This window comes from Andrena cerasifolii, chromosome 7 (genome assembly GCF_050908995.1).
Source record: "Andrena cerasifolii isolate SP2316 chromosome 7, iyAndCera1_principal, whole genome shotgun sequence".
Classification (NCBI taxonomy): domain Eukaryota; kingdom Metazoa; phylum Arthropoda; class Insecta; order Hymenoptera; family Andrenidae; genus Andrena; species Andrena cerasifolii.
The window spans coordinates 13,319,880-13,340,113 of NC_135124.1; positions in this window are offsets into that span (position 1 = coordinate 13,319,880).

Consider the following 20,234-nt stretch of genomic DNA (forward strand, 5'->3'; position numbering starts at 1 on the left):
CTCGATAAAGCGCAACACAAATGAGAAAGTCGCCTTTGATCCTGAAGAACGAGGGGGTACGGGCTACAACGTAATCGTCGTGACTGATCCTATTGCGCGATCGATAAGTAATTGAGAGAGGTCGTTTAGGGCTTAATGAAATAGAGCGATTACGGGGGCAGAGGCAGCGCAGAGAGGGGAGCGAGGGATGAGCGTGCGGGGCGTTAAAACAGTTGCACAATTCCCGAGTGAAAATACTCGAGGATTCAAACACTTGAAATCAAAGAAAACTCGTGACCATCCGCTTGCAGGCTTTAAGTTCAGCATCCTTAACCAGCGAGTGCAAGCTATCCAACGAGGAACACAATTGAAATAACTCAAAGACAAAAATTCTCACCCTTAAGAAAAATCTGAACCCTGGCGAAGAAACAGTCACGCCCTCCACCCTTTCCATCCCTCGAGGTAAGTACTCCCCAGCTAAAACTCCAGCAGAGCACCGCGAATTCCCTCGGCATTCTCTACCAGCAGCACCTAGAATAAAAGCCAAGAGGCAGTGGGGCGAAACGGGAGCGAGTTTCCCGACGAATCTTTCCGGAACGACGCGCCTCGCGGTGGCCCGTTGATCGAGGTCGAAATGAATCGGTCCATTAAGCGTCATCCGTCAAGCAGAAGACAAACGTCGAGCGTCCTCGGCTGCCGGGAAAAACGACGGTCGGAGTGGAAAAAGTTTGCCGGCGCCAGGTACGCGGCACCCGCTTCCTGCGTCGCGGACAAAAGAGCGCTCCGGGCGGGTAGCAGGTGGCGGCCGCGATGAAATATTCCGTAGGGTCGCGTCATTCCGGACAGCAAGGTCGCGTCCCCGCGAAACGACGGAAGGTCAAGTGGCGTTTTCCGCGCGCCAGCCCCCGACCCACCCCTGCTGGCCTTTCCTGATTTATACCCCGGCATGCAGGGGGTCGCTGAGAAACGACCGTTGCAGAATTCAGGAGGCCACTCGGCCCCGAGCGAGCGCAACACGCCAACTGGCCACGTTTCATAATTTACCCCCCCGAAACCGCTCGCATAATTGATGCGCTCCGCTCGCCCCTGATACGTCAGAAACGGACAATTGTAGTGTTTTTCTGGATTATGAGAAACTATAGAATAATATATATGCTATATATATATTGGAATACTATGGAATTTTCACGCTTAGCTCGCCGACACCTGCGAACATCCCTGTTCCCGCGTCGAATCGATCTTCAGCGACGAAAACTGCGTGTCGTAAAAGGAGTAAGTGGGAGATAAAAACCGAGCGCGAAAAATCCTTGTTCCTCGATACGCAGGGGCTGGCTTTTGCTCCCTCTTTCTTCTGCATCGTTCCAAGAGCCGTTCCCTCCTCGTGGAACACGCCGAGAATATCGATACCCACCGGCCACGGTAACGTAACCGTCCGCTGTGTTGTTGTTACGCAATGAACGACCAACCCCTCCCCGAGCCCCACTTGTAATCTAACATTGTGATCCTTGGTCGTTAACAACGTGGGCGATTAAGCGAACGTCAGCTGCCTACGCTCGGCGAGGACGCTCCGCGAACTGATTAATGAGGCGACCTTATCAAGCGGACGGTTATTTGCACCCTTGAGGCGTGTTTTCAATGGCCAACGGAAGTATACAAGGAAGGGGGTTTATTCGACGCTTTGTACCGACGATTTCTTTATTTCTTTGCGCTCGACAAAGGGAATGCGATGTTAAACGAACCGTGGATCCATTCTGCTGTTTATAATCGTATTTATTCATAAAGAGGTTTGTTATATGAAACCTCAGACATTAATCGGTGCAAACAGCGTGGTCGGTTTAGTCTGTTTCATAAGCTATTGTGGGATGAAATCAAAGTGTAATGGTAATAAAATAAAGTTTTTTATGTACTAATAAGCGTGTAATATTCAGGGACCCTAACTATTATAACCTGAGTTTCAAAAGTTATGGCATAAGAATTAATGTTTTTGTTTAAATGATTTTGGTTACGAATAACCATTATCGATGACCAGAATTCTTTTTTGGTTACGAATAACCAATATATATTGCGGAAATTTTATTTTAGTTACGATATAACCAGTGGCGGATTTAGGAAAAAAGTCCCAAGTGGCAAACGTTGAGGGGCCCAATTTTTCGGAAAATGAAGAGGTAGTTTACTAAAAGGGATAAATGTACAGAAAAGTATAGAAAAAAAGTGTTTGAATAAAATCATAATTTATTTTTGAAGACAGGGCCCTAGGGAGTGGGGGTCTTCTGAGCTGGGCCCATTTTTCGGGAAATTAAAACGGTAGTTTACTGTAAACGGGCTCAGTGTAATAATACAGAAAAAAAATATAGTTCGGATAAAATCATAATTCTTTTTAAGGATGGGGCCCTGGTGGGACCTTCCGAGCAGGGGCCAGGTGGCAAGTGCTCATCTGCCACTCTGTTAAATCCGCCACTGGATACAACCAATATCTACTGCGTGATTTTTTTTTTTGGTTACGGTATACCTATTGAACTATAGAATATCTGGAATGCAAACACAGTACGGAAAACCCCGGACTGGCCAGGCCAAGAGAGATGGTGGCATTGAATGGGTGTCTATCCTGTAGTAAATGTACTTCTATCCTGTAGTAAATTTGAATATAGGCAGGTATAGACGTGTGTGTAAGAGTGAAACAGCATCCTACGCTGTGAAACTATCTCTTTTCAACAGCGCGCCGCGGCTCCTAATGCCCACAATTCGCATTCCAGATATTCTATAGTTCAATAGTTATACCGCAACCAAAAAAAAAATCCCGCAATAGATATTGGTTATACCATAACCAAAAACAAATTCCCGCAATATATATTGTATATACCGTAGCCAAAAAAAATTCTCGTCAACGATAATGGTTATTCGTAAGCAAAAAAAATTCTGGTCACCGATAATGGTTATTCGTAACCGAAAACAATTTCCGTCGTCTATAACAGTTATTAGTGACCGAAAAGTATTTCCGTCGTCAATAATGATTATTAGTGACCAAAAAATATTTCGGTCGACAATAATGGTTATCAGTAACCGAAACAGATAAATCTTAATATTTTTTAATCACTTGATTTTGCGGAAAATTTGTCCAGTATTTAATGAAGACTGACTTCCATTTAAATAAACATTAACTTTTTCTCGATGATTTTTTTCGAAAAAATTTAAAAAATAATTGTTACTTCTGGTCTCTGGTGATATTACATAAACAACGAATTGATTAGCTTCGAACATTATAAAACATAATAGAGAAATAATACAGAAAGAAATATTACATTAAACGACTAAAATTACATAATAAAATAATGTTAATAATATCCTGTACTGCACTATAATAAACGGAAAAATTGCCGAAGCTGTAACTAATATTTTATAATTTTTGTTATTGTGACTCAAGACTTTTAGAAATTAACACGCGCATATACACTCCATAAAATAATTGATATCTTATGACATTTACTAGTATTTACATAAATGTTTCTGTACGTGCAGATTTCATAAACATTAAGCAATCATATGCGTTTATGTAAAATAAAGCATAAGTTATAAGGCTTAAAATCGAAATTTATAATGAAAAAAGGAATGTTATATAAGTATTACTAAATAATTACGAAATATGTTTTCTCTGTAACAATTATGGTAATAGTACTTTATTCATAATTTTTATTGTTATTTTCTTGTTTTTTTATTAATGTTAATGTTGTGAACCAAAAAGTGGCTAAGGTCCTTATCTACCAGCCTAGAGTGACGCTTCATCGATACCCACACTACTATACAAACGGTACAAAGTCGTCAGCACAGAAATCAGTCGAATTCACATACAACCTACCTGCGTCTGACCATTTTCAGATCACTCTACTTGCAGAGTTTCCATCCGCCTGATCCTGTGTTCCACGGTGTACTAAACAAACTAAGTACATATTCTTAATCACCCACGACTCACAAAACCATGTCCTCGAGCTTGTCCCAGCAACTACCCCCTAACCAACTTCTTCGCCCTTCCAACGTTCCTCAAGCGCCCCAGAATCGCAAAGCCACCGAACAGCATCGCAACAAGGGCTCGCTTACATACGCGGACCACGTCCATCGACCGTCTACGCCTCGGTTCCGTGCAATTAACAATTAACAAAGTCTCGTCGCGTGGACCGCGGGGGGGGCCCGTGCGATGCAAGCGCGTTGAGGGCTGTTTCCGTGGGCGCGTTAAGCGTCGTGTTAGAGGCGCGGGCGTTCAACGCTCGGCGAACCGTGAGGCCCAACGCGTTATTAACGTCGACGATTAACGAGACGCCGGACCTCCCGGCGGGCTGACCGAAAGCTTTGTTCGTTTCAGCGTTAATCGAGTATATAGCGCGTCGGCGGCGGCCATGCCGCACAGACGAAAATACGGTGGTCCGCCGAGGGAGCGAGTGCACCGCGCCACGCCGGATGTGGCTTGGTACCGGTGCACGTCCGGCTGAAATATTCCGACTAAACTAACATCCGCGCCGCCTTGCCGCGCGCGCGCGCGCGCGCGCCCACCCGAAAATTAATACGCGGGGAGGAAGACGCGCGCCGCGAGACCGCTGCCCAGTCGGGATTTATACATCGGAGCGTAAATTCGCGCGGCGTTTTACCGACAGCCGAGGGTTTAAAGGATCGACTGGTGAATTGAATTGCGAAAATGCGCGCGGTTTCGACCCTCCGCTCCGCTCGAAATTCCACGGCAACGGGCTGCAGACGGGGGGGGGGGGTGGGGATGGAAGCCAGCGTGCGCGTTTTCTGGAGAAATTAATTTGCGCTTAGAGCTGGCTCAAATAACCTCAGCTGGGGTTTGCGCGTGACTGCGCTGATGAAAGGATGTGGAAATACGGGAAACTCACGGTGGTTACAGGGTAGCTCTGCTTGCCCGAGAGGGACATCCGGCTGCTTTCGGTTTCTAGGTAGCTGGTCGGCGTGTAGAAGAAATTGTTCGCGTCGAAGGAATCGAACGAATCGCTCGCTGTTTAAACGCGCGTCGGCCTTTAATCCCTCGCTTTTCATCCGGGGGGGGGGGGGTGAGCCGAAATTGCGAATTCCAATTAACACAGCGTTGCAGTTTATTTGGTCGAGACCTAATTACCGGGATATTAATTAACCCGGTTAGCTGCGTGTAAAATCACACTGAATCCATATTATCGTCGGACGGCCGGGGGTGTGAGGGAGCCGTGTTTACCTGATAGCGTGCCTGTCAACACGGCTGTTGGCGTAGAATCGTCTAGGGCCGCGGAGCCCGGGATCACCGGGCGAAAACGATAAACGCCTCGACCCTGCGCATCCAGCCGCGGGTAAATGGGTAGCAGCGGAGGATTTAATGAAAGCAAAGTGGCTGAATAAAGATGGACGGCCGAAAGCGACTTCAAAAGCGCGGGATCCTGGGCTCCAATTGTGTACTTGATGGAACGAAGGCGGGCGTAATTTACTCCCCGTCGGTCTGAAAGCGAGTCAAAAACCGTTGACGCTGCTTCCTATTGGCAGTAGCGGTTCCCACCAAAAAACCCCAGCAAAACGCGAAACTGCGCTGGCCCAAGCGGAGTGACAAAAACGGGGAATTAGACGGGGAAATTCGCCACGCTCTCTTCGCTCCTCAGCTATTGATTTAAACGATCCTCTTTCTCGCTGATTGGAAAGGTAGTGACAGGTAGAACAGGGGATGATGAATGGATTTTTTTATATTTCACCGCGCCAAATACCTTCGCCCATTGAAGCGGAATATTCAAGGAATTCGTTGGTTAAAAGGTATTCCAAATAGGGAGCAGTGAAGACCGCGATTAAATCCGCTGAGAAATAAGAGAGAATCCCATTGGCGATCTCTGAAACGGTAACAACCGCGATCCACCGTGTTTCCCATGCTTCCGGCGAATATGCGAGCGCAGAAATTGATCCCAGCGCTGCGCGAGCACACTCAACTGACATGCAAAACATTTCCCTCGATAATGCCCTGTGGCGAGCAGATTAGATAAATTCACGAGGGATGATTAAAGGGCGAGGATCGCCGAAAGGATCGCAGGGAGAATTAGTAATTACGGAGCGGTACCGAACGGGGTCACGGCTTTGCAGGGTTCTTCTCGTTGGTAATTCCTTCAGCCTCGAGCAGCCCGGCGGGAGCTCGACATCGCGAGATCCCCTCGCAGCTAAGGTCAATGTCCCAATTTCTGCTCGTGTCCCCATTTCTGCTAATTTCGTATTTTTCTTATTATTATACGCGCTACGTTTGCACTACAGTTGCAAGAAAATAATTCTAAATTATTTAAACATTTACGCGAGTCTTGCGCGAGCTTTATATATTTCTAGAGCATTATATATTTAATTACAAATTACTAATAGTTAAACTTCTTAAAATATATTTCCTAAATAGTTTTAGAATTGGTTGATTTATTACCAAAGAATTAATCAATTACTCTGCAAATTTTCATCACAAACAAATTTTGTACAGCTTCTTTCTGCCGAGCAACCTCATAAATGAGCAGAAATTGGGACATTCACCTTGAGAAGAAACAAAGGAGGCGCGAAGCTCGAGTGGAAAAGCGATCGGAACGCGACGTCGACACGATCGCGTATTCTCGCGATTAGGAGAGGGAAGGAGCGCTCTAAACAGTCCCGCGTCTCGTGGCGGGTCAATGGGACCGATAATCAGGCTCTCGAACCGCGAAGGGAAATTCGAGCTGCCGCTGAAAATGTGGACGCGTGTCGCGGCAGATCTGGGAATTAATTAAAGCGCGGCGAGGGGAAGAGGAGCGCAGCCGAAGACGCGTTGCCGCGGCTGAAACGACGGCTTGTCGAAAAGCGGAGAACGCAGGGTGGAACATGACGCTCGCGACGCGGCTTATAATTAAACGAGGGACTCGCTAATGAAAACGCGGCCCCGCCGCTATTCTTTTCATAAATCATGTCGCCCCCAAAGTCCGCGAGCGGATCCGCCGAGGCGAGCGTCGCGCTCGAAGCTCCAGCCCCGAACACTGGGCCGTGTTTGTCGCTGAAAAGCAAGAACACGGAGCGCGGCTTTTCAAAGGACAAAACTTCTGTATCTTTGAAGTGCTCCTCGGCTCGTCCCGGGAGATCCGCCAGGACTTCTAATTCGACTGCTAATTCGCGCCGCAGTTACAATCCCCTTTCTGGATCCCCTTTCTAATCACTCCGCTATATTCGGCCGTAGACGTTCGAAGCTGGCGACGGGATCTCAACTATTAAGAGAGTCGTTACTTTAAATAATCAGCTCGGAAACTGAGCTGGCAATGAGGTGACCCGAGATGACCTGAGCTGACCCGAGCTGCGTCTCGCTGCACCGGTCTCCCTTTATTTTCGCGTATCAATTTTACACACGTTGCGCATTATTAACGCTGCCCTCCGTGCCCGTCCTCGTTACCGTCGAATTATTTTTGCACACAATGAGAGCGATTTCAAGCAGAGAACACGAAGCGCCCAGCGTCACAAACACCAGCAACGCTATCGCGATCCACGCGCACGACAAGCCGCCGTGTATCTGGAAATCCCTGCGAAGAGATGTAGGCTTTTAACGATCCGGCCGGCGGCCGCGCGAATTCCAAAGGGGAAAGCGTGGCGGGCGAAACGGACGGGATTCACGATCGAGCGCGGGGAGTCATTCGATTTTCATTGCTAGCGGCAGAGGAGGGGCGCGATCCCTATCTGGCTGACCCCGTGACGCGGGGATTGAAAATAAACTTTTCCGCTACATTTCCGGGCGGCCGTAACTCCGGCAGATTAATTCGACGGGCGATTAATTAGCGTCCGTTTTCAGCCGTCATCGCGCGTCTCTCGTTAACAGAGATGTCAAGGACATAGCTCGCGTCCCTTAATTAAACTCGTCCCGGCGTCGGGAACAGTCGTTCGTTCAGCCTGGCGAGAATGTCCCTAAATCTAGCCGGTGGAAACGAGCGCCCGGCTGGATGGCAACCAGCTGTCCCCCGGGCCAAAGGGAGCGGGGGAGTTGGCTGGCTCACGGGACAATGCAAAGGTGGCGCAGGCTTCTGTCGAAGAAGCATAATTTCCTGGATACGTAGAGGATCGCGGCGATAGGTCTCCCAACGACCAGGGCGGCATCTCGTTCCCAAGGCACAGGGATCGTGGGCCGCGCCGCGGCGTCGTCCGGATATCGAATGGAAATGAATTTCTCCGTTTCAGCTGGCACGCTGAATGAATCGTACCCCCTTTGATCCTGCCCACCACTGTTCTGCACCTGTTAGCGATCCTTCCGCGTCGGCGTCGCGACAATGGACACTGGCTTGCCGCAGGAAGCCGGGTTCGCCGCCCCTTCTTGCACCCCTATCGATCGCGTATAATAATAATAATAATAGCAATAATAATTCGTTATTGCACGGTAGACTTTACAATAGAAAACAGATGAAGAAGCGAGAAAGAGAAAAAGAATAGTTAGATTTGAATAGCACATATAACACTAGAGGGGTGAAAAAGACGAGCTACAGCTGTCAGCTGTTATTAACCTTGCCATTTAAAGCTACTTGAATCTAAAACTAACACCATAGAGTACACGAAAAGTATATCTAGACGGCCAAATAACCATCAAAAGTAAGAACTAACATCATATGCGTGTAGGGTAGATGTTCCATGTACTGTCAGTGTCCCTATTACTGCCACTTTATTTATTTCACTTTAAAAAAACGTGATGTATAAAGAATAGACATATAAAGAATGTACTGTAATAATAAGAAGAACAGTCCCGATTTTATGATAAATTATTTTTTAAACTATTCATTACACATTGCGTGTTTATTAAGTAAAATAAATGAAGTGGCAGTAACAGGGACACTGGCAGTAATTGGGACATTAACCCTAGTTGGAAAATGAATGTAATCCTCAAAGGCGTGTCTGGCATCGCATCGCGGAAAGATGGCAGAACGGGACGTAACTCCGGCGAGGGGTATTAGACTTGCGAGAGATGAATCCGAAGGCCGCCCTTGCGGGGTGGTTCGGGACCGCCAAATCCCTGGATCCCACGCGACGTAGCATCTACAGACACGATAGATGGGAGCGGACTAAACGACAGGCGTGAAAAACAGCCAATACGGAGGAGGGAAAAGTGTTCATGAACCGTAGAACGGGTGACAATGAAACGGACTCGATCGCGTTTCAGGGGAAATGATTGATACCTAGGGAAGCTGATAAGTAAACAGTCGTACACCGGCTAAACGTGAGCGACGATTGTTCTCTCCCGCGGCCTCTTTCACAGGCCAGTGATGGATGACGCTGTATCGCGTCCAACCAAAAACATTGTCATCCGTCAGGCGTGTCAATGAATGAAATTGAATACGTTTCTGCGCTATTCATCAGTTTCTCTGCGAGAACAATAACATTCGTGGTAAATACAAATACCTGGTGTTAATCCCACGCAGGTGTTTAATCTTGCAGCGCCGCAAAAACAAACGCCACTTGGACCAGGACAGCGGTTCCAGCGGACAAGTAGAAGTAACAAGATTCCAGGCGGTTCCTCCCTCCCTCCGAACACCGTCGAAATATCGCGTGACGGGCCGGACGCGAGCCCCGCGCGTGTAATTAACCGTAAAAACGCGGCTGTGTTTCTGGTCGACACGGTCGGCGACGCGATGTTAAATGCGTGACCCGCCGCGGCCGTTGGATTCGCTGCGGGAAATTGTTTGGCGCGGCCTTCATCAAAAGAAAAGTTTCATTAGCCTAATGAAACGAGTGACTCGGGGGGGAAAAAGCTAGGCCGCGGCCACGAGCCGCATCCTGCACGATGGCGACGGGGGTAGGGGGAGAGGCACGAGGGAGGGACGAGATGTACCGAGCGCGCCAGCACTTTAATTAGAGAAATTAAATTTTCAAACGAAACACACGGCCGCGACCTGGCCTTCCTCCTTCGCCCTCGTTTGCCCCGTTAGTTACCCCCTTCGCTGGAGGGGTGGTTGGTCGTAAACAGTGAAGGGATCTCCGTTAAACGGACGTCATCGAAGAGAACGCACAGTTCATCTCTGTATATGTTACAGTTCGAGTAGCGAGAAGCTGGCCTGACTCAATTTAGATAGGTTCTACTTGAAACCAGTCGCGTATAAAATAGCACTGCTGCTTGCACCAAAATCATCGCAGCGCCCCTCGATCCACCGGAGCGACTGCTGTTGAGCGTTAGCTCTTCGCCTTACTGCCAAGGACGCGTAAGGATGCCTTGTATTTCAGAACCTCGTAATCGGGAAATAGCCGAATTTTCAGGGGTTAATTTCACCCCCTTAGAGTGAATTTGGGCAGCAAAGAAAAATTGCGTTGTAACTTGGAGGAAATCCTGTACATATTCACAATGTTTCAGAATTTTTGGAATTTTCGGGTTCGGGATCTTCCCTTGTCAGTGCATATCCACATCTTGCTTAAGGGGGTATACCTAGTCGCGCTCGATGTTAAAAACCTGCATTTGTTTAAAATAATTGCAGAAAAATGGTTCAATTTTTTTCACATTTCACTTTTATTCTATGTGTAATGAATGTGGAAAGCAGAAGAAAAGACAATTAAGTTTAGAAAAGCAGAAATAATCCCTGTACCTATTTATTTTTCCAGTTTTATTGTATTTTATAACAGTATAAATTAAAAAGATGTTTCATTTTACTTTGCTGCTACTATTTTTTTTAAATAAAAAGTTAAAATTAACAAGTTTAAATGGAAAATTAAACGTTTTTTCGAAATGCAGCACCACTCCCGCACGTGCGGCGTCTCTCCTAAGAAACGGACGTTTCTAGTTTCAATTTTTTAAGGGTGACAAATATTAAAATTTTCATTTTCTTTAATGCTAGTAGTAGGGCAAGATGTTCAACCAATAATACGTATCCTTGGAACAAATTGTCATTGCAAAATTTAGACACGGTGACAATTTTGCGTAAGATGCGGCAACTTTTTGAGATTTACGCCCTCCAAAAACAGACGACGCTCTCTGCGCGTAACAGCGGCCGTCCTCGAGTGATCGTCGGCCGAAGTAGAGAAAATGTAAGCAAAGCGACGACAGCAGAATCAATTAGCGTTGTTGTCTTTGTCGAGCTGGCTCCCCTCGTGGAGGCAAGCCTCCGCTCGATGCCTCGGCGAGGAAAGTAGCTTCGGATCGAGCTCCGTCGCGGCTGCAACCCCTTTGCCGGCCGCGGAGAACGCCGTTTGAATCATTAAATGCGACCGTATCGACTAGCACAGCTACGAACGTAAATTGCAGCGGGTCCTGAACGGTAAATCCTACACGTTCGGTCTTTCCTCTTTGTTGGAGAAACCGATCGCTGCCTGTGCCTCCCGCCCCTTACCCTCTGGTCGCGGGAAACCGAGCACGAGACAAGTCAGAAACTAGGGGAACGCGAGGTTCCCCTCGAAGAAACACAGCGCTCCCGTTCAGCGCGATATCGCGGCCCGTGGGAATTCCGGCCGCGCCTCCGGTAATTCATTTTGCCCGCGATCTGGGGCACTAAATAAGGTTATCGTCGCCCTCGCATCTAGCCTTTCTTCTTTCCCACGAGCTCCTCCCTCCGACCCTGGTGGTCCAAGCAGCTACGCCTGGCAGCGTAAACTCTTCCCCTACTTTTGTCGCGCGCCCCGGGGCTGCTATCTAGATGAAAGTTGCGAGCAGGGTGGATGGTGGGTGTGATCTGTTTTCGCGAGAAAAATTCAGGGTGGCTTATCTAGATCTAATAACAGACGTCGCGAGTGAAATTTGCTTATCCGGGGGACCCGATCCCCGCGAAATTGAAAGGCACTGGGGATTCGTCTGCAAGACGATTAAATGAGCCCTGCAGCCGCACCTCCATGATGATCGATCTGACTCAGCGAGGGAGCTCGACACGTCGTTCACCCCGGTCGCGAAATTATTTAACACGGTGTAGCGGGAATACTTTCCCAAAGTCCATCTCCATTACCCGACTTACCGCGAACTCCACTCACACCGGGCGCCCGACGTCGCGGCTAACCTCATAAAACTTCGGCCTCGGTGATACCTTATTCAATGAACCGTGCGTTGACCAGATCACGCTGCCCTCCCTCTCAGCCGAGAGAGCGAGCTGAAAGTGGGAGGACGCGAGACGCGTCGAGAGGTAGCGAAATAAAGAGAAAAAGAGGACGAGCCCTGCGTGGGAGGAAGAGAGAAGGTGGACGGAGGGGGATGGCCGAGGTGGTGGTTAATTCGCGAAGAGCCTACTTCCCCGGGGGAACGTGATATCGCCCCGTCGATGGAAGCTGGTTGGCCGGTGCTCGGACCGCCTAACGAGCTGGCAACTCGTTTTACTCGCGATCTCGAACACCAAACAGGGTTATCCTGGCTCGACTTTCATTCTCTTCCTCGAGTCGCCCTCCCGACTTCCGCACGGTCCTCTGGCACCGCGTTCCTCCACGATCCCCGACGATCGAGAGAGAGTGTCCCGAAGAAACTGGCGCGGGAAAGTAAAGAAAAGAAGCGAGCAACTACGAACCGACGTCAGAGGAGTCGGCGACTGGCGGGCGGGAGGGAGGCAGTGGGAGTCGGGGAAAATAGGAAGGAAGGAAGGAAGGAAGGAAAAGAAGGCTGCCAAGGCTCTTTGGTCTCGGCTCTTGGGCGGTAACTCGATTTGTCGCCCGTCTTGAGCCAGATGGATCGGAAGTAGACGCGAACGCCGGCCGCATTTCAAGCAGCCCATATCCCCGGCTCCTTCCTGCAAGCTTTCGCGTGTTTTGCTGGCCACTCGTCCTCCGAGCAGAGCGAGGGATCCGTTGGTCGAGCAACAATCGGTAGGTACTTGCTCGCTCCAGCAGCGAGGGGCACGCGGAATCCGACGGCCAGCCGAGGGATCCGCACGATCGAAGTTCGGATTAACTTTGGATTAGTTGCACGACTAAATATTACACGGCTGTTTGGAAAACTCTGCGGATCCCGGGCTGGAGGAAGATCGTCGACGCTCCCCTTCTCCCACGCGATTCCTTGGAAGTTAAATTGATACTCGCCCCTCGCTGGACCGAGCCGCGAGACGGCAGAGGTTCCACCCCTTCGAAACAGAGGCTGGGAGGGGGAGGAGGGAATTAAAAGTGGAGGACCAAGGCAATTCGATCGAACCGTGCGAAATGAGAGACGTTCAGCTCCGGACCGAGCAGAGAAAGTTGGAGCGAGGCTGTTACGTCCCGCCCTCTCCACCTGCCCCGAAAAGAGCACGGCTAAACACTGGAAGCTAGGGAAACTTAGAACGGGTACAAGACGCGAGCTAGAGCCCTGGGCTAGTCTCGCTCTCGAATAAGCATCTGTCCGAGAACAACATTCAAACTTCCTAACAAGTATCCCCCGTAACGACGGGCCGGCATTACCGCGGATTTTCCTCGAATCCGCCGGCCGTATCCTGCGCCGCGATATTAAGTTGCCGAACGCACGGAACTCGTGGATTTCATGAGGTCGACGCGCCGCGAATCACGTCGCAGGGTGTCGTCGAGGTGGATCGCACAGTGGTTCCAAATCGATAAAAAGCGGCAAACCCATCGAAACGTACTTCAATTGAGTCAGAAATCAGTGCACGGGGGGTTTGAGGTCGCTGATTACGAATCTGAACTTCAAAGTTTTTAAAACAAAGTGGCGAATCCAATATGACGGATGTGCGTATTAAAAAATTGATAGATCTGCACGAAAATTGTTCGTCGGGTCGCTGATTACGAATATCTTGTCCGAAATGCAAATTTCTATATCGAAGACCTAATAGCATTGGCATAAACCTGGTTTTTAAATTAATTTTTGCGGAAATTGTGATAATTTTCCGATGTTCGCCTAAAATTATATAATCAAAATGTCGAATTTAGTATAGCGATCTTAATTTTAAAACATTTTTTAAATTAATTACTGTGAAAATTTTATTTTGTTTTGATATATATATATATATAAAATGTGCCATACTACCAACAAGCTGTTATTCACTTCAGAAATTGACTTTTGGCCAGCTTTTCGTGAAAAGGCACCACTGCGGATCGCCTCGTGGCGCTCGATGGCTGCTCCGATATTGACTGAAACTACTTAGCGACTCGAGCGCCTAATATTTACGCACTCTCTTCCTGCAGACGTACATCAGTCGCCCCGAAGTGTGCTTGTAACTACCCTGCACGCGATGCAAGCCACGTTTACGCTCCGAATCAGCCGTTACTAACACCCCCTGTACACTCGCCCTATTTTCTGACAGCAGAATAGAAAATCAGACGTACGCTAAGCCGAATGAAATCCTCTACAGCAGGAGCACCGGAAGCGCGACAAGACCAGAGTGCTCGTCGAGTACCATCGAACGAAGGGTGAGCTCCCGAATATCCACGCGTCACCCAACACCCTCTCTATCGGAGGGTGGGGGGGGGGGGGGGGGTAGCGACCGACTTTTTAACGAATCGCTCTCTCGATACGACAGCCCTCGAGCAGTCGCGCGACATAAAAGACGCGGAGAGCCGGAAACGGAATTAAAAAGACAGTAGGTCGAGTCGTGCTGCGAGGCAAGGAGGGGGTGGCAAAGGGCAACGAGCTCCGTGAAAAGCGAGACGGACACAATCGGAGAAAGGGAAAGGAGGACGGAGGAGAAAAACAGAGGGAAGCAGCGTTCGAGGGTGCGCGAAAGGGCAGGAAGGGTAGGAAGGGTAGGAAGGTCGAGCATCAGGGCGGCCAGAGTAGGAAGAGCAGCTAGCGGGGGCTGTGTAGCAGCGAGAACCGGATGAGAGGCGGAGGGTGAGTGTTACTGGATAGGTAGGTGGTATATAGAGGGCTGGCAGGGTGCGGGTATCACGAGCAGAGAGTGCCGGGGGTGCCATTAGCGGGGTGTGTTTTGCGCCCGGGTCGCGCGATCAACTGCGAGCCCCCCTCTCTCTCTCCCTCTCTCTCTCCCTCCCTCTCTCTCTCTCTCTCTGGCGAGGCTTGCGAACGGCGAGGGACGAGGAAGCTTCTATTGTTGCCGCTTTACCCGGCATGCATATTTAACGCCCGCGTTTCTCTTCCCACCCCTCTCTAATTCCGTTTCTCTCGCACCCCTCGCCCTCTCTCTCCCTGCGGCCAGCAGCCTGCGTTCTCCAGCATACCTTTCCTCCTGCCCTACACCGTGCCACGTCCAGCCCTTTCGCCTCTTGCACCTATCTATCGCGCTTTAATTTCCGTGCTTCGAATCTCACCGGTGGTGTACGCAATCGCGCGTGACGCTGTGACCTCCAAGGGTGCCGCGACTTTGGACCCTGCTATTGCTCGGGTCGCTCTTGTACACTGATCCAAGGAGACTCATCTAAGCGGATGGTGCGGCCGCAGGTGTGAGTAGTGCAAGAAGAGCGATAGGCACACAGGAATATGAAAGAAGGCACTTGCGTAAAGTACCCACTACCCTACTGTTCTCGCCCCCTTCTCAATACGTTACACTCGAAACGTCTGCATCAATTCCAGGGATTCATCCGAGCGCATTCGCGAGCCACGTCTAACTCACTCGTTCGATAGGGGAGGGTTGATTATTTTGGACCACTTTTTTGTTTTTCTCTCCTACACGGACATAACACATTGCGGAAAGCAAACAGAAACGGGAGAAAGATCTACGTTTTATATTGATTTTAGCATGCATTTAGTGTGTTGATAAAATGTGCGATTAAAATAATATCTCAAAAAAAATAAATGACCGGTCCATTCCAGGCAATCGGTTCCGTAATTTGGACGATGAATGCATTTAAATATACAATCTAAAAAACACTGATCAGGGCATTGAAAAAAAATAGAAGTAGGAAGACATCGTATCATGTCTTCTTTACTGTTTCTGCTACATAGGAAGCAATACCAGCTTTTATCTATTTTTTAGTATGCTTTTTTTTAACTATTCGCTACCATAACATAGATTGTATCCTAGAATGGACCGGTCCAATTCAAGCAACTAGTGATGGTCCAATATTAGGCAACTTGCAGATATGTTTTCATTGTTATACTTATACGAATCTGGGAAAGTAAGGGCATGAAGTTGTAGCTAAGACAGCACACTTTACACTAGTATCGTTTAAAATTATAGTACTTACAAGATGTAGAAAGAAATTCACTTGAAATAGCGCGAAAAATAATGATCGCGCACCACGTGTTTCTATATTTCAACGACGGTGAACGACAAACTAATAAATAACCATCTCGCTGTTCTCGCACTTCTTAGATCAGTGTAGCCAAAATAACCACTGCAAAAATATATTTGTTTATTGAGATACACAAACGGTCCAATCCAGAAGCCGGTCCAATAAAGGCAACTCTCCCCTATATGGTGTAAACCTAAACGCAAAGTTCGTTCACCCGGCACCATACTTTCCTCCGACTCCGCCGCGCACAGCGCAACTACCATCCCTCGCTCCGATACCCCATTCCCACCCTGGAAATCGATTAATTATCGGGAATTATGTGTGTGGCCAGGGATTACGGTAACTCGCTGGGATTATTGACGACGAGACTCGCGTTCCGCCGAAAGAACTTATCGCTCCGGGGGATGATAACGACATACCCTTCTAATTCACCCCCCAGCCCTTACATCCAGCAGACTTTCCGCTCCATCGCTCCCCGATAGAATACTCTTAAACACGGGCCGCCCATTCGTTCGTTAAGGAATCGATGCCGCCCCCGCATCGATTCCCCCGGTAATCGAGTGACCGTTACGCTGTTTCCAGCGACGCGACGCGTTATTTTCCGCGCGAGGTTCCCGTAATCGCGTTACTGCCGACGGGCGACGCCGCTTTCCACGGGGCGGCGGATTCCTGAAATCCGCCGCTGCCTGGGAAACGGCGACCGTTATCGTGCGTGAGGAAAGAGGCAGGAGCCGGCGCGCGAGCAACTTTTCCCGCGATATTCAGCCTCCGCTCTGCTGGAGAGCTGGACGTGGCATTTTTCCACGGTTCGTATTAACAGAGCCGACCGCGCGTTTCCACGGAGTGGTTCTCCGCGGTGAATGATAAACACAACCGATAAAGCGTTCCCCGCCTCTCGAATTACCCGGACGCTGTAACGCGTCGTTTAACGAGCGGCTGGACGCCAAGTGTCGCGCAAGGAGACCGTGCAGCGAACGGCGATAATTTATTCTCGCCGAGGATCGCGATGATAAATATTTCGCGGACAATGGGCCCGGGCTCGGGGCGTCAAAAACGTCGATACGTCGCGCGGGGACAAAACGCAACAGCGAGTTACGGGCCAGGAGAGTTCCTCCGCGGCCGACGATTAATTGTTATCATCCGCGCGGTTCTCCCCATTGTCACGCGGAGATGGAAACGCGCCGCTCACAATACACCCCCAGGACTATGAATGAACGCGAGGGAGGTGGGTGGCGGCCGCGTATAAGTAACGTTTTCGCTGACGCGAGACTCTGCCGACGGAAATGGGGAGATTTCGTTGGCCACCGAGCCTGCGCTGCAACAGCCACGCGTGGGGGATGAAAGGGGCACGTTCTTCGTCGTTTTCGGTGCTTCTATTTGAAGGGTAAGGGGAGAAGACTGGGAATGTCGTTATTTAGTGATTCTGCGATGTGTGACGAATTTTGTTGGGAGCAACTAGGCCCACAGAACTGTCGAATCACAAAAGACAGCGTTAAAGATTTGGTGTAGGTAGGTGCTGGTTAAAAACAGGGAATGTCCAACCCTCACTGGAGAAAAACAAGGAATCTCCTTGCACTATGTATTTCTGATTGGTGTAAGCTTGGACTACGTCGGAAGCCCTCGGACGTCACTGTGTACCATTCTGGTTTTGATAGTAATAGAAGTGGACATTTTCTTTGACAGTGTTCCACTTGAAAGATATTAAAACGATGTAAAACAATTATGTTTTTGCTCAGTTTTTTTCTGATGCCTAATTAAAGTTTGTATAACTTGTCCATGCTATGAGCAATACAGTTAAGTTCATCTTGTTTCTTTACTGATGGACTAAGTTGTGTGACATTCCTTGTTTTTAAACGATTTTATCCAGCTTCGATCCTCTGTTTTTATGTTTGTATGGTTCAAATCTGGCAACTCAAATTTAACACACTTCCAACTATCCAATTGTCTTGAAACTTTGCAGGCGTGCGTAGTTTGGATGACAATACAATATTTTTAAAAAAAATTAAGCCCGAGCGGGTGAAAAAATTACCCAGTCATCAATAAATATAACTCATAACCACAAATCCAAACAACTTGAAATGAGCCACTCGCGTTCTTTACGAAAAGGACAAAAAAAGTAAAACTAAAACTTTGCAGGCATATTATATCACCATCGAAATTATAGTATAAGAAAATAATTATTTTTCAATGACTGTAGCACTACAACTGTAGCAAACTGTTAAACTGTATACAGCAATAAAAGATATTTGCAAAGAAGTCTAAACTGTAAAATGTAAATCCACAATCACTAAAAACTGGAAAATAAAAAATATATAAAACAAAATTTATGTTAAACGATTTTATTAAAAATGTAGTAAAAACTAAATAATTCTTTTCTTGTACTTCAATTTTGATGCTGTTAATATCACTTTAAATAAAATCGTGGGACAGCATGTGCAACCAGAAGTTGAAGTATTAAAGTGACTCATACCCTGTTTTGAACTATAGTTCCCCACGATTTTATTTAAAGTGATATTAACACCATCAAAATTGAATTACAAGAAAAGAATTATTTTTTAGTTTTTAGTGCATTTTAATTTACTTTTTACTACATCTTTAATAAAATCGTTTAACATAATTTTTTTTATATATTTTTTATTTCCCCTTAGCATTCATTTTGTGTCGCTGCGTGGAGTCACTTGATACTATTCACGCGCATTCAGAACTAACACTGCGTAATATGCATCTACACGATATGCGTTAATAAAGGAGTTAGGAAACCTTGTAATTCTCAGCCCTCATTGACCCTCTCCTCTCTCAATAATCGTTTATAACTCGAGTGTCAGAAGCGAGGAATTCAAAGTGGTCCTCCTTAACTACTGAATTCCTCTCGGAATCCGCTCGACCGCCGGGGCACAATCAGGGTACGTCGAATCCGTGAATCCTAATATCGTTGCGCGTTAATGGCACAACGGAGGATCGTTACGTATCAAACGCTAGGATTCAATATATTGTTACGGCGCGCGTACAATTAATTATTCGGCGCGGACGTGCGTCTGTCGCGGTGAATGATCATAGAGAGCGATCGGGGCCTGCGCTGCATTGTTCGATCATTAGCGTCGTTAATTATTGGCTCCGTCGCGTTCCTCGCGCATTGTCTCGCGCGGGGGTTGCATCGCCGAGCGAAAGGCGCATCCAGCATTCCCATCGGCGTTCATAAACAAGCCCACGGGAAAAATACCGGCGAGACAACTCCATCGAACGAATCCCCGAGAGGGACTGGCATTGTTCCCCCGTCATTGATCGACTCCCACGTCCAATTTACGAAAATATATATTTTTTAATTCCGCCACGCGAACAAAAATGAACCGAACAAAGGCTCACTATCGAATTACCGGCATTCCGCGCTCGAATTACAACAATCGGGAGTAATGCCCCCTGGAAAGCATCCGCGCTGCGGCCGAATGGAAACGTGCAGCGGCGAGGTCCGAAACGGAAAACATCGCGCACCATTTCCGTGGAATATGACGGATCGCCGAAAAGCATCGATCCCCGTGACCAATAACATTCGGCGAAAAAAGGCTCGGGGGTGGGGGGGGGGGGGGCGAAAAGAACGTGAAAACGTGTCCAGTCGGTCGGGGCTGGAAAGCTCGAAAGCACTTTAGCTTTCCCCGCGGTTATGGCCTCCAGTGTGCTCGTATCGTCGCACCCCGTAACCAGGTTGCAGCGTGTTCGTGTCTACGTGCCGCGCACCTGGACACTCGCACACCCCTGAAAATCCTTCTCCCTCTCTCTCTCTCTCTCCCTCGGTGTTTCCAGTACACGCGCGGAAAAATACACCGCCATCGGGATTCGAAGGGGTTCTCACGCGGCGCGAAGGCGCAGCCGGGGCGAACGTGCACACAGAGACGCGTGCGAACGTGGGCTCCACGACGAGCGGCGTAAACTTTTAACGAGTCGCTATGCATCCACGGCGGTATTGCTCTTCGATTGAAAAATACTGCCGCCAGCCGCCAACTACCCCCGGAGCCACGTAATCGCGGGACGCCTGTGCCGGGGCGAAAGGTCACCGGGGCGGCGACTTCAGTCTCGCGCCACCGAATCGTTAAAAGTGATAATTCTCCGCACTAACGAGTGACAAAAGTCGACGAGCACCCTCGTAACTTTATACCCGATCGTCCGGTTTCTTCGATACATCCCAGCAAACT